This window comes from Misgurnus anguillicaudatus, chromosome 6, assembly GCF_027580225.2.
Source record: "Misgurnus anguillicaudatus chromosome 6, ASM2758022v2, whole genome shotgun sequence".
Taxonomy (NCBI): Eukaryota; Metazoa; Chordata; class Actinopteri; order Cypriniformes; family Cobitidae; genus Misgurnus; species Misgurnus anguillicaudatus.
Genome location: NC_073342.2, coordinates 9,400,750 through 9,411,791, shown reverse-complemented (window position 1 = coordinate 9,411,791; position 11,042 = coordinate 9,400,750). Strand labels below are relative to the sequence as shown.

The following is an 11,042-nucleotide window of genomic DNA, read 5'->3' as shown; positions in this document are numbered from 1 at the left end:
AAAAATAGTAACGCACAGTGACTTGGATAAGTAACTTTAATCTGATTACTGGTTTGGAAATATTAACGCGTTAGATTACTCGTTACTAAAAAAAGTGGTAAAATTAGAGTAACGCGTTACTAAGTAACGCGTTACCGGCATCACTGCTGAGGGTGCATCCCAATTCAGGGTCTGGATCCTTTCAAGGCCGCAGACTTTAAAGGCAAGGCTCAATATTTGAAGGCAGCAGCCTCTAAACGCCACGAAGTGAAATTAAATGAGACAGTCTAGCCTAGGGGGGCATCACTTGCTTTTATCGCTTGTTGCTTGTCACCGGGACACAAAAGCTGAGACCTATCAGACTTTTAAAAATAAATATGGTGGCAGATTTTTTTTATTTTAGAAAATATAACACATTGATGCAGATTAAACTATCCAACAGTATGTAAAATTCACCAACCTTAGAAATATACAAAAGCAAAACGCAACACACAACATTGCAGCAATAATATTAATTTACATCACTAAAACATCATTTATAATAGTAAAATAGACACAAGGACCTTTAATTAGCAAAATATACACGTTTATTTAACTACAGTTTTGAATGTTTATTTCAAAATACCCAGACTTCATATTGAATTTTGGGATAGCCACACTGTAAAAAAAAGTGTGGCAACAGATTACAAGCAATATCATTAATTAAATTCAACAAATAAAAATTGAGTTAGAATCACTCCATAAACTCTTTAATAGTTACCCATTCAAAAAGGCAATCTGCAATTTGCAATTAGAAATTACTTTAAATTTAAACAAAATATTGGGTATACAAGACAAAGACCTAACACTATACAATAAATACTATTCAATTATACTATTTCAATTTAACATCATCCATTAATATTTTTATTAGTAATGAGTATTATATCTGATTTCAGAATGACAGACAAAGATGAATCAATTCTTATTTTATTGCAGTCAAAAGAACAGGAAAGCATCTCATTTTTAATGGTGTATTTGTAACAGTGTACACTTCAAAAAGTATTTTACAGTCTTTAAAGAAAAACGTCCACATTTCCCGACGAAAGGTTCCATGTTTGTGTTCTGTTACATTGATTCACACCCAGAACATCAGACAGCAGTTTAGACTTACTGTACTGTAATCAGTTCATAAACTTTGAAGAATCCAGCTCCAAGAAAAGTTTCTGAAACACCTGAAAAGATGCCTGGGATACTGGAGATTCAATGCATAGATCCAATCCAATCCAATGAGAATAAAGCCTGCCCTGGCAACACCTTTAAGGCCTCGATAACAATTCCAGCATCCCTTAGTCTGCCACTAGAAGATCCATTCTTTACAATTACAGCCATCACAAGCTGCTCAAGTCCCGCCTCTTCATCTTTATCCTGCAACATTAAACAGCAAATATGTCTTAAAACCTTTATAAATGTATACACCTTGAATATTGAAATAATCCACACATTAAACTTGTATATTAAAATGTTTTAAAGAAAACTGGAAGATATGTGCAATGGAGTTCATCTGAGTTTGTGGCTTATTAGGTGTGTTTGAAATGTTCAGTAATATTGAAAACTGATAAAAAATTCTCATTGGAATTACAAATAATATCAAAAAATGTTTGAAAAGATATATAATCTATATAATTAGGGCAAGTCACACGATAGGATACAGTCACATATTTAATTGTTAACCAAGTTACTCACATGTGTATATACACACACACATACACTATATACACAATATAATATGTACAATATATTTATTTAATAATATTCCTCACCTTTTGTTGTGAATAAAGTTCTCCTTCAGCAATGTTTCACGTTGCCTGCAGGAAGCTGCAGTACGTTACAGGCCTTCATGAACACACAATTTAGATAATAGGTCGCGAAATTAATAATAATAAATGTTCAATTTACATAATGTAGAAAGCTTAAACATTTTAAAAAGACAACTTTTAATATCTTACTCACCTTTTGTGGAATTAAATGAATAATGTTATATTTCCCCTCAGTAATGATACTGTACTCCAGTAAGAGAAATGGTTCATGTTTTCCGCGGGAAAATTCAACACAGGGCGTCGCAATTGAGCACACAATTAATTTACAGCGGAGAATAGTTTTACATTACCAATTTATTCGAATACTTTGTGGATATAATTAACACAAAACTAAATAAACCGCAGTAAAGACCGCAGTAAAGTCACATTTATCTTTAAAACACGAACCAAGCGAGCGAGCGAGCAGAATTTGTCATAATAGATACATACATGATACATATCTATGAAAGTTAGTGATAAGAGAACCCACCCATTCAGAGGAACAGTATGATTGGTCAGTTTTTCTGTCACTCAAAATGAGTTTCATCTGGACCACCAATTGCAGCATGCGAATCGACGAATGCATCAGAGATATGCGAGCTCCTAGGTCCTAAAGCAGAAGTTACGTCCAAACCCAGTTCATATGAATCCTTATTGTAATTAATATTTACAAATTACAAACAAATTATACAAAGAAACACTTCTTATAGACTTATAAGACCAAAGATTGCCCGTTAAATTTACCCGAAATGAATTTTCTCCACAGTTTAAACACTACATTGACGTCACAGCCAGCGGAGATTTTCAGCGAGACTGGCCGAGGTGAGGCGTCGTTGGCCGGTATAAATACGCGCGGAGCGCCCGCAAATTATCTGGAGCTCCCATCGCCAAAAACTCGAAGGAAATGTTAAAATAGGCGATATCTTTATGAACCTACTGCAGATTCTTGTTTAAAAAACATACATTCTCGACTGAAATGCTTTCAAAACTTTGAATTTTGGCACAATAACGGAAATATTTCCTAAATCCGTCTGCTCAGCGCTTACGACCTGCAATGTTTTTTTGATTTAAAACAGCTGATTCGTATTGCTTTGGATTTATTCAGTATTCGCTACATGCGCAGATACACAATAAGAATAGCTAAATCCTTCACAAAAACAATACGTTGTTTTTATTCCAGTCATTTTTAAAGAATTTTAACACAAAAAAAATACCAAACTACATGAAATTAATTTTATTAAATAAAGTTTAGATATTCAATTTCATCAAATCTACAAGCCTGCAGAATGACTTTTTACAGTGCAAGGCTGTGAAGGATACATCTATGGATCCTCGGTAGGGCTGAAACGATTTATCGTGCAATTGCGCGTTTTCTCAATTAATTAATTTGCATGAATTACGGTGAAATGCCGCCACATCCAAAAGCCAGGGGGCGCTCTCGTGCAGAAACCTCTTTTGTGCCACAGAAGAAGTAGGCTAGCATTGCAAACGCTATTCCAGGAAATGTCTACAGGAATATTTATATTGCTGTTCTTCAAATTGTTTCAGGTATTTTCATGATATAAAGAATATTTTGAATGATTTTGTTTAACGAGCATTGCTTTTTAAAATGCACGTTATAAACGACTCCGACTCTCAATGATTTTAGATTGATAAGGACTTCTTACTGACCAAAACGCCATAGTACACACACAAGCTGTGCATGAAACACAGAATCATGCATAATCAGGCAGGTCTTTTTAATGGGACAAGCTATATATCGTTACAGCCCTAACTCGGTTTCAGGGGGAAAAGGCCACAGTAAGAGGCTTTTATATGAAGGAGCCTTCGAATTGTGACGGCCTTGGAAGGCCACAGCCCCTGAATTGGGATGCACCCAGTATGTCTAAGTGCCACACACAAGTACGGTTTTAATAGTGTTGATTGTAGCTGTTTTTTATCTGCCTGCCAAAAGCTTGTTTTAACAATAAACTGGAATATGGACACAGATGATGGCTTAGATAGGATCTGTTTAGCCACCTAAGAGTATTGTTGGCGATATTATGTAAGAAAATATTTTTCTTGTACGAACCTAACATAAGTGTTTATGTCCTTAATTATGAAAAACAATCTTAAATATTTAATTTGAGAGAAAATACACATGGTACACAGCAAATTCACAAGTGTTAAATTTCCAGTGTTAGGGCATTTCATAGTAAAGTGTTAAAACGGTAGTGTTAAATCTTGAGAAATAAACACTATAAGTGTAAGAAGCTGGTTTGGAACAGTGTTAAAGTGCATAGTTACCGGTAACCAACACCTGTCAGTGTTATTTACAACATCCGGGTATTTGCAGCACTCTCGTAAAAAAAAATCTAGGCGCCATTTTCTCCTCGCTTCAGTCAGATTGCGGTTGGGTAAAGACACTAAAACGGCAATTATTTTAATTTTTAATAACAATAAGTTTTAAAGATATTTGTGATGACAATGTACCCGATGTTTTCTGATGTTCGAAAGTTTAAAATACATTAAACCATATAACGCAAAAACGAGAACTGCAACCTGCGTCGTCACGCACAAGTGCCATTTCCCTCAGAGAAACAGCAACTGGTGAGTAAGCAGGTTATATACATTTGGTAAGAAAATATAACTATATATACACAGTTGGTAATATTATATCATATATGGCGAACAGATTACTTGTCATTGCTTATGTAATTGCTAACTGTGAGTCAGTCGATCATTATACAATCTGGGTTCTGCTGTTTAAAACTATATAGAACATGTATGTGTTTTTTAAGTTTTGAACCTTAACAGTAATGTATATTAAAGCGTAACTAAAGCCTAAACTTTTTTCAGTTGATGATTTGTAAGAATGGGGCGTTATAAGTGCTGTTTGTTGATTTTAGTAAGTTTTTTGACATTTGGATATAAAGTGTTTCAATACTACAATATATGGTGTAAAAACGTCTGAGTGATGCCCTCTTCAGGTTGAACAGTTGCTACTGCAGTTGAATTTTCATATTGGATGTTGGGTCCAAAAGATCCGTTGGGATCTGCCCACTCTTCTTGCATTTTTCAAATATTGCCAGTGGGTGGAGTCAGGCTCTGGTTTAGTTATGCTTTAAACCGCCAAAACGTCGATCGTCGGGCACGCGTAACAGTCGAGCCTTAATGCAGGAAGCATTTTTAACTGAGAAACAGCAGCTGGTGAGTAAAGGGTTAAAAGTTTGAATTTTATATACATTCAGTATGGGAAATATAGCGCCAAAATGAACAAGGGAAGTATCGTCACCCACGCATAACAGCGCAGTCTTTTTTGAGCAGGGTAACGTTAACGTTAAATTAAATTAGCATTTACAGGCGCCATCTGATTGTGACAACAGCTGCTGTAACGCTAAAAAGCAACTTATGGGTTTTGTATACTTTCTGTGTGGAAAATAACCATGTATGCACTATTATTGTACATGAAGGTACAAAATTACAACGAATTACTTGTTATCGTTTGTCTCATTGCTAGTTTGTAAAACATTATTATATAACATGAATTACCATTTTTAACCACCATACATCGTTGTACTCTATTTGAAAGGTTTAAAGACACTGTTGTCCCTTACGAAACAAAAATATATTGCAGTATATTGAAAAATATCATGTAATATATTAGGCAACATATTCCCATATATGGGATTTTTATATTTATATTTTCCAATATATTGAAATATATGCATAAAACATACATGTATATATGATACAAAATATATTACATTCAAGAACAAAAAGGGCACTATATTTTTTACATGTAATAGTTTATCTTTATATGCTTTGATATATTGCAATATATGCATAGACCATACATGTATATATGAGACAAAATATATTGCATTCAAGAACAAAAAGGCACTATATTTTTAACATGTAATAGTTTGTCTTTATATGCTTTAATATATTGCTATATATGCATAGACCATACATGTATATATGAGACAAAATATATTGCATTCAAGAACAAAAAGGGCACTATATTTTTTACATGTTATAGTTTGTCTTTATATGCTTTGATATATTGCTATATATGCATAAACCACACATGTATATATGAGACAAAATATATTGCAATCAAGAACAAAAAGGCACTGTATTTTTTTACATGTAATAGTTTGTCTTTATATGCTTTGATATATTGCAATATATGCATGAAACATACATTTATATATGATACAAAATATATTGCAATCAAGAACAAAAAGGGCACTATATTTTATATATATATATATATATATATATATATATATATATATATATATATATATATATATATATATATATATATATATATATATATATATAAAATGCTCGAGTAGGAAGCTGAGATTCAGGCGCGAAGAGAGGACAGGATGCGTAACAGACACCAGCAACAAGGAGGTTGATAGATAGGTCCTGACCTATGATCCTGACCCACACTCCTAATCAGTAGGTGGCGGTAATGCCACTAAAAGTTGTTTGCCAACTGCCAGTAAAACTCAAGAAGAAGAAGAAGAAGAAGACTGATGTCAGCAGGCTCCAAGGAAACTTCAAGTTTTAAAAGGTATATAAGTTTTCACAGCTGGTGCTTTTCAGTTTTTATTGCATCTCTGAGAGATTTTTGTGAACAACTTGTTGTTCTGCTCCACAGATGCTGTTTTAAAACAGTTTCCTATAAGGCCAAGGAAGCTGATGTCAGAAAATCTATCAACAGTAGAATCTGCGAGCTAATGGCATTAAGACACCAGGTGAAGAGCAAAAGCATGGGTATGTAAGTGGTTTACATCAGTGAAGAACCAAGGTGGACTCCTAACCAGGATAATGGACTGTTCTTTTGGCAATTTTTTTTTTTTTTTTGCTTTTTCACGGTTCCCAAAACTTCTTGAAAGTTTGTTTATTATTTATTTGTTCATTATTGTCTGTCCATTTTGTTTATTGATATTGTCTTTATATTGTATAATGGCACTGCTGAAATTTTGAAATGGACATTGGTATTAAGTCGCTTTAATTTATATTTTGTATATTTTTTGTTTAATGGCACTCTTTTAAAATGTAATTTATGTAAATGCAATGCAACACATTTATGTAATGTAATGTAAAGCCAATCACATTTCCTTTGACTGACCATATGCAAAACCTCTTGTGGTTTTAATAGGCCTATAGAGCTCTGTACCTCAAATTGGGTTTAGTATCTGTGCCTGATTAAAAGAAAATAAAGGTGGCTTTTGATAGATTACCCATCAGTCTGTGTTAATATGTGGTGTAAATGTTTGTATATTGCAGGTTGCATATTTAAGTATTTATATATTTTAGATGTTTCATGTACATATACTGTATATATCCCAAATATATTCATACATTGTATGTGCATGTTCTCATATATGTACACATATTGTGCATACATTTACAATAAATATGTACATATATTTCCATCTAATTTCAAATATATGCAAAATGTATTCCACAATATATCAAACACATATCTACATAAATATTTCCATATAGTTTCAAATATAGTATACATATATTTCATGTATATTTCCATATAATTTTACATATATTTGAAATATATTCTACCATATAGTAAATATACATGTGACACTATATCTGTACATATATTGTTAATACATGTTCCCATATATGCACATATATTTCACATATTTTCCATCTAATTTTACATATATGTAAAATGTATTCCACAAGATATCGAACACATATCTACATATATATTTCCATATAGTTGTGCATATATTTGAAATATATTCTACCATATAGTAAACATATATGTGAAACTATATCTCTACATATATTGTTAATACATTTTCGCATATAAATCAAAATACAATATTGCAGATATTTATAAATATAATATTGCATATATTTTTAAATATATAAACACATATATTATATCCATGTACAATATATTGAAAGTGGCAATAATTTGTATATTTTGCAATATACTGCAATATATTACACATATATAGAATATATGTACCATCAATATATTATTCCATGTATTGCCAATGTATAATATATTGGAAAATGGAAAGTAAAATAATATATTGCAATATATTACAATATATTTCAAGTAATATATTGGTAAATATATTTTCCTTTCGTAAGGGGTGTTAAGTGAATCCATGTTTTCTGTATTTTAATTCGTGTTAAAGGAATATTCCATTTTCTTAAAAGAAAAATCCAGACAATTCACTCACCACCATGTCACCCAAAATATCGATGTCTTTCTTTGTTCAGTCCAGAAGAAATTATGTTTTTTGAAGAAAACATTGCAGAATTTTTCTCATTTTAATGGACTTTAATAGAACCCAACATTTAATACTTAATTCAACACTTAACAGTTTTTTTCAACGGAGTTTCAAAGGACTATAAACAATCCCAAACGAGGCATAAGGGTCTTATCTAGCGAAACGATTGTCATTTTTGACAAGAAAAATAACAAATATACACTTTTAAAGCACAACTTCTCGTCGTATAGATCCGGTCGTGATGCGCCAACTGACCCCACTACGTCACCGCAATACGTCATCACGTCAAGAGGTCACAGTGGACGAACGCGAATCTCCGCCCCAGTGTTTACATGTGTTGAGAAAGAGGACCGTTCCTACGTTGTTGTATGTCAACTGATACTAATTAATATCTTTGTGGCAGTTTATTGTTTAAAATGGTCCGCAAATGTGCGTTTTATATATGTAACACGTGACCTCCCTACGTCATTACGCATTTACGTTAGATCGCGCTGGACTGGACCTTGACGAAAAGTTGTGGTTTAAAAGTATATATTTTTTATTTTTCTTGTCAAAAATGACAATCGTTTCGCTAGATAAGACCCTTATGCCTCGTTTGGGATTGTTTATAGTCCTTTGAAACTCCGCTGAAAAAAACTGTTAAGTGTTGAGTTAAGTATTGAATGTTGGGTTCTATTGAAGTCCATTAAAATTAGAAAAATTCTGCAAAGTTTTCTTCAAAAAACATAATTTCTTCTCGACTGAACAAAGAAAGACATCAACATTTTGGATGACATGGTGGTGAGTAAATTATCTGGATTTTTATTTTAAGAAAATGGACTAATCCTTTAAGGCGCCAAAGCGAGTAAGGTTAAGGAAAGGCTTTATCAAAGCACGTGTATCAGCCTGAGCAGTGCGAGATTTACAGCCACCATTTTCTCGTCTGAGCAGGAAAACTGCTGCTGCTGGTGAGTAAAGACTTTAAAGTTTGCATTTTATAAGTTTATGATGGAAAATAACCGTTATATTTCAGAATAACATTTGCATTTGTTAATGGGAGCTAACAATGAGCAATTCGTTGACAGCATTTGTTATTTATCTAAGGTCATGTTTTTTAGTAATACATTTTTAAAATTGAAAGTTGTACGTTTAAATAAGAATTTTTAGTATAAGATGTTCTTAAAATTATCTAAGTGTACTTATTTGCTATTTTGAGACACCATAAATATGAACTAAAATGCACTTTTATAAAACGGGTTCTAGTCGTCGTTCTGACTGGTTGAAACGCGTTGTAAGCCGTGATAAAATACCCCGGTAAAACCCCGTAACTTCACATTTAATTACCTTCCGGTAGCGCCGCCATCTTAGTCGCGTCCGCATTCAAGATCATAGCTTTACGCAGTTTACGGAGGCTACTCTGCTGCTGCTCTGTGCCCCGCCCTCCAAATTTGTCATACGTCACTGAGAAAAGTGCGTACACTAAGGGGCCAGTCACACCAAAAGCGCTTTAAACGCTTGCAAACGCAAGGCACGACGCACTGCCTTTAAACTCTCTCCTGAATACAGAGAAGTCTAAGATGGCGGCGCTACCGGAAGGTAGCTATTTTCGTTAATAAAGTTTTAAATATGGATATTTCTACAACAACAACGTCCGGATTACCCTCAGAAGACCTTTGTTTATCATCCTGGAGCCGTTTGGATTTATTTTGTGAAGGATGGACGCCTGTTTTTTGAAGGTCGTGGACCCTGTAACTTCACATTTAATTAACTGAAAGATCTAAAACATTTTCAAAAATATCCGAAAATGTGTTTGTCTGAAAAAGGATGGACATATGCAACTCGGACAGCTTGGGGGTGAGTAAATCATGGGTTTAATATCAATTTTGGCCGAACTATCCCTTTAACTTAAACTAGGTGGCAACTTAAAAAAAAACCGCTGACGGGGAAAGAGTTAAAGGAACAGTATGTAAGAAATTTATATCAATTAATAATAAAATGGCCCTGATATGTCACTAGACATTAAAGGTGCATTGTGTAAATTTTAGCGGCATCTAGTGATGAGGTTGCAAATTGCCTACTGCTCTACTGAGTCTACTGCTCACCCCTCGTTTTGAAACGCATAGAGAAGCTACCGTAGCCGCCACCGGACAAACATGTCATCGTCTGAGACAACTTAGTAAAAAAAGTTTGTCAGTTAAGGGCTTCTGTAGAGACATGGCGGCACAAAATGGCAACTTCCATGTAAGGGGACCCTCTGTGTATGTAGATAAAAACGTCTCATTCTAAAATAGTGAACAACACATAACAGTTCAGTATGAAAGGTCTTTATACACCCCATGTAATATAATTTTGTATATTATTTTGCATTTCTGTCAAGAGATCCTTCAAAAAATTACACACTGCACCTTTAAGAAATCATTTTCATTTCAAATACTTATATCACACAACAGTGGTATGGCCAGGATATTGTCATTTAAAAATTTAAGAGTTGCAGCCCTCAACTGATGTTTATGTTGTCATTTTGCAGGGCTCGACACTGCGACTATTTTGGTCGCATATGCGACCGAAATTTAATCTGTGCGACCTTAAAATATATTTGGGAGCATTTGTGCTACTTGATTTAGGTTGTGATGCTGTGCTGCTGTCCCAGGTTCAGTGTTCTCTCCAACATTACATAACCAATCAAAATTCACCATTTAGTTCTTCCGTTTAATGAAGACCGTAGATTGGCTAATGTGAATGTCAATCATTCCTTTGTTGCCGTGCTACGTTGGTACGTGAAGCGCGAAAATGTAAAAAAACGAAGCGCGAGCATGACGAGGACGAGCCGATTGCAGCCAATGTAAGTACTGTAATTAATGACAATGATCCGGATTTAAATGCGAGTCATGCGACTTCACCACCGGAAAATAAGACTTAAAGTAATAGTCTACTCATTTTCAATATTAAACTATGTTATTACCTTAACTAAGAAGAG

The 11,042-nt window shown here is 33.8% G+C and overlaps 1 protein-coding gene and 2 long non-coding RNA genes across 5 annotated transcripts in view; 2 read left to right on the top strand and 1 right to left on the bottom strand.

Moving 5' to 3' along the window:
* Positions 1-932: 932 nt before the first annotated feature.
* Positions 933-3,369, bottom strand: LOC141364169 (uncharacterized). The gene is made up of 2 exons (XR_012369818.1): positions 1,782-3,369; positions 933-1,386 (listed from the first exon to the last, which is right to left on the bottom strand). It is a non-coding gene; the product is annotated as an uncharacterized lncRNA (long non-coding RNA).
* Positions 3,370-3,586: 217 nt separating this feature from the next.
* LOC129432506 (uncharacterized) overlaps positions 3,587-11,042 on the top strand; it is a 31,281-nt gene continuing 23,825 nt past the window's right edge. Inside the window, exons 1-2 of one of the 3 annotated variants that reach the window (XM_073868478.1) lie at positions 3,587-4,406; positions 8,919-9,033. The gene's annotated coding sequence lies outside the window, so the exon portion shown is untranslated. The other 2 variants (XM_073868476.1, XM_073868477.1) reach the window with 2 other exon arrangements.
* Positions 6,158-7,056, top strand: LOC129441689 (uncharacterized). The gene is made up of 2 exons (XR_012369817.1): positions 6,158-6,384; positions 6,472-7,056. It is a non-coding gene; the product is annotated as an uncharacterized lncRNA (long non-coding RNA).